At 39.0% G+C, this 4550-nt stretch overlaps 1 protein-coding gene across 1 annotated transcript in view; it reads right to left on the bottom strand.

Moving 5' to 3' along the window:
- Nucleotides 1-4550, bottom strand: part of LOC125801341 (zinc finger protein 239-like) — a 289352-nt gene that overhangs the window by 147685 nt on the left and 137117 nt on the right. The gene's annotated exons all lie outside the window — the stretch shown is intronic.

The following is a 4550-nucleotide window of genomic DNA, read 5'->3' as shown; positions in this document are numbered from 1 at the left end:
CTCTCCCTCTAAGCCCCGCCCCCCTGCTCTCTCACAGCGAATAGACGCTGGGTGGGCGGAACTACTGTTCGTTTTTGGCTATTGTCAGCCAATCATATCACAGGGCCGAATGGAATGTTTGACTTTATACACATTTTATAACGTTTTCATGCGTTTTTCATGATGATTCTGTTTTCTATGACTGCATTAAACAGCTTGAGCTCACTGTCATTATTTATTGAAGGGTTATGTAACTGGAACGATTCTGCTCCACCCCTGGACTGCAGATCCAGCTACCCCTCTGCGTTGTGTCAATAATTTTACAGGAGTCAGAACTGTCACCTCTGTGGTTTATTTTAGTTGCAAAAGAGAACAATATTTTATGTCAGTGAGAGGGCACAGCGTAGAAACTCCTCCCCCTTCAGCTATCAGCGCAGACTGGTTAACAGTAACTGCATGAATAATATATAAAATTAGGTTATATAAAAATATGTAATATATATAAAAGTATAAAACAGGAATCAAAACACATTTCACATTATATTATTTTCTAATGTTCAGCAATACTGTTCAGGTTCAATACATATTAATTGGCACAAATATATAAATATATAAAAATAAAACTATTTTCTCAAAATGCAGATAAAACAAATTACCCAGTGGCTATATCACAATAAAAAGTATGTAATAGCTCATGGTGTACCATATTTAACACAACCTACCATGCAGTTAGAGCTTCATGTACATTTACCACACAAAGAGGTGACATTTTAAGTGAAACGCTACATTCCAAAACTTATAATACACAGAATATAACATACCTGCAAAAGAGAACAATATTTCATGTCAGTGAGAGGGCACAGCGTAGAAACTCCTGAGATAATATAAAAAAAAGCAAAATCTCACATTTTCAGTAGCTAGACCATGTAAACAGAGCGTTAGCTAGCTAGCTGAGACTAGCAAAGTGACTAGCTTTAACCCCCCCTCGATATAAAGATTTCTGGTTAAATTGTAATCTCTCTCTCTTTCTCTCTCTTTCTTTTCCTCCTTTTCATGCTGTCCTCCTTTATGGTCTCCTGCCTCTTATTGTTGTAATCAATCTTCCAAGGACGTAACATCCAAGGCAACCCTCCTGGCACCTCCTGGCTTACGTGGAGGATGCTGAAATTCTCTGTCGGGTTTGTCAGTGGGGGTGTGGCGGTGCTTTCCCCGGTGACTAGAAGATACTTCTATGTCTGAAGAAAATTACATTTATATTTACTTTGTATCTGGAGAAAACTGATTAACAGTTACTAATGATCTGTATGAAATGGATATAAGCTTACTAAATGTACAAATTATTTGGATTTTTTAAATCTAAAAAGCAGCTGAGAAACAGCTGGGCCTTCCCACATCCCAGAATTCATCAGGGATCCAGGAGGTGGTGTTAAAGGAGAAGACCTGCCACGTGTAACAGAGTTAAAAAGAACTGCATAAAATTATATGAATTCTCACAAAATTATTATTATATTAACCTTTAGTAAACAAAAGGGATTCTTGTTATATTTTTTTTTACTCCTGTTGGAGGTTGGTTAATGTGTTTTAACAGTAAAAAGGTGGTTATTTTTCTGTGCTTTTATTTTGAACGACAAATCCCTGCACCAGCAAGGCAACTGCATTTTTTTTTTTATAAATTATCCCTCTGCGCCCCCCGTAGCTCCAGAGGAGCTTGCAAGCAGCGCAGGAGGTAAACAGAGCTGAGAAGCTCCGTAAAAAAAATGCTGTTTTAAGCAGATATAAATATTTTTAAGACAAATTACCTGCAAAATTAGGTTTTATATCACTTCTGGTAACACTTCTATACATTTTTATTGAGTATTGAAGCATATTTTGCCTTATATTTACTTATTTCTGCCCCAGTTGGGTTTTCAGTTCTGAGTTACAGCCGTTTTGGCGCCAAAGCACTACATGTGCCTGAAAATGTATGCTCATGTGCTGTGTTTTCCTTTGTTTCGTATTTTATAGATATACATGCAGTTGCAGTCACTAAATAATCGGCTGGGATTATTTGTTTGTTTGTATGTGCAGGTATGTTGTGGTTCTGTTCATTTAATTAGTGTAAATGTTCTGTCCTGTTATATATATATATAAAGAGAAAAAAAATACTCTCTCTCTCTCTCTCTCTATAAAAAAAAAACTTTCTCTCTCTAAAAAAAAAAGAAAGAAGAAGTAAATGAGAGATTTAAAAAAATATATATACTTTGTCTGACTGTAGTACTAAAAAGGAAAAAAAAACTATACGATCACATGTAACAGATTAAGCTGCTTATTTTATTTAATTTTCTTATTTTATTTTCTTAATTTTTTGTGCAGCTATATGTGTATTCAGTTCTTTTTCATACTGTTTGTGTATGTAAAGAGCTGCAGAGGAGCTTGCAAGCAGCGCAGGAGATATACATGCAGTTGCAGTCACTAAATAATCGGCTGGGATTATTTGTTTGTTTGTATGTGCAGAGTAATAAAGACCAGAGGAGAGAAAGAGACAGCCTGCCTCCCCGCGTCTTTCTAACTTCCCACCAAAGGGTCTAACAAGTGCTATAGGGCAGCAGGAGAGCCGCCACATTGGTGCCGTGACCTCTTTTTGGATCATCAGGATCAGCTCAACGCAGATCGCCGAGGGAGCTGCCAAGCATCATTAACGGTGGTCAGAAATAATTTAGAGCCAGTTAATTTTTTTTTATTTAATGAGAAGCTGATTATTATTGTATTATGTTAATAATTTGATTTGTTTTGTCACTACATAATTTGTTCAGCGTAGAAAAAAAAAATGGCTCAGAAAATGAGTAAAAGTGAAACAAATGAGTATTCAAGACCTAATTTGGGCAGAGGCAGAGGATTTAGCCATAGCCCAAGTTGGTCTCCTATGGGGCAGTACTTGAGAGAAAGTCCACACACTTCAACTCCTGTGTGTGACAGTGCTAGTCTTGAGCACTTAGCCGATATTGTAGGTCAGTTAGGTACACAAATAGGTGACTCAATAGCAACTAGGCTAATGACAGCAGGGCTTTTTGACAAAGATGCTGACAAGAAAAAAACAATGGATAATACAGTATCATGCTCAAGCAGACAAGACACACCACAAGTAACTGTACATGTTAAAACTGAACACGAGCCTAAAGTGTTCAGAGGTGACAGTTCTGACAAATTCTCAGTACAAGAGTGGGTCGACATGACTAAGACATGTATAAAAAAACAAAACTGTGCATTGACTGATCAAGCAGAAGAGATCTTAAGCAGACTAATGGGCAAAGCCAGAGATGTAGTGAAGATCGCTCTAAGGAGCAACGAATCACTAGATGTGACACAGAATCCAGAGCTCATCTATGACATTGTCATACGCTACTTTAGTGAGTCCTCCTCATGTCTCCCTCTTGAAGACTTCTATACCACGTTGCCCAAGCCTCAGGAAAGTCCTGTTGATTACTGGATCAGGCTTAATAAAGCTGCAGACACAGCAGATGAAGGACTACGACGGCAAGGACGGAAAATGGAAAATATTAGTGGAGAAGTAGCTCGCATGTTTGTCAAACACTGCTCTGATCCAGAACTTTCATGTGTTTTTAAATGTAAACCAATTGGTGACTGGACATCAAGGGATATTCAAGCAAGAATTGATGAATATCAGAGAGAATTGAGGGCTTCGGTTAAACCTAACAGCCACAGCTACTTTAAGAGTCACCCTGTTTCAGTTATTGATGCTGAGTCACATCAAACAGCATATCTCACTCCTCCGGCTGGCATGGATATTAAGCCTATGTCTCCATGTCCTTCTTATGTTCCTGCCATGCCATACGCTGCTAATACCTGTCCAGTTCCAGCTTGCTTTCAGGCTCATGATCAGCACATCCAGTCACCTTCTCCTTCAAAAAGTGCACAGCAGTCAGATGGAATTGTACTTGGACGCATGATGAATATGTTGGAGCAAGTTCTGTTGAAAGTGGAACAACGCAATAGTGCCTCTCGAGCTCAGCAGCAAAGATTTCGTCCTGGCTTAAACTCTACCCCATGCAAGGTCTGTAAAGATAGGAGTCACACCACACTGTCCCATTGCAAGTCTGATCGTCTCTGCTTTAGCTGTCTAGCCCCTGGTCATTCCAAACAGCAATGCCCAGATAGACCTACAACAAGTTCAAGACTACCTCAGGGAAACTAGGCGACCTGTATTCAGTGGGGGAAAGTACAGGTCATAATGTAAACTCCCATTCAGACGAAATAGATGTTGAAGATTTTCTACAAACTACTGACTCTGTTTGTACAGATGGAAATGTAGACATTGTGTTTCAGAACACACAAATTGTTGGCCAGAGTGACAGTTTATTCTATACACCTGTGAAAATTAGCAACAAAGTGACACTGGGTGCGATGTTGGATAGTGGCTCAATGGCATGCACGATGAATGAATTCGCTGAGCGCACTCTACTTGACGCAGGTGCTGTAACTGAGCTTGACAGGTTTTCATGTGATGTCACATTAGTAGGCGTTGGAGGTCAACGTGTGAGTCCAAAATCAGCCTTTAGTGTTGAAATGGAAGT

Source organism: Astyanax mexicanus, chromosome 4 (assembly GCF_023375975.1).
Source record: "Astyanax mexicanus isolate ESR-SI-001 chromosome 4, AstMex3_surface, whole genome shotgun sequence".
Taxonomy (NCBI): Eukaryota; Metazoa; Chordata; class Actinopteri; order Characiformes; family Acestrorhamphidae; genus Astyanax; species Astyanax mexicanus.
Note: the sequence above shows the minus strand (reverse complement) of the source record. Positions and strands in the feature narration are given on the sequence as shown.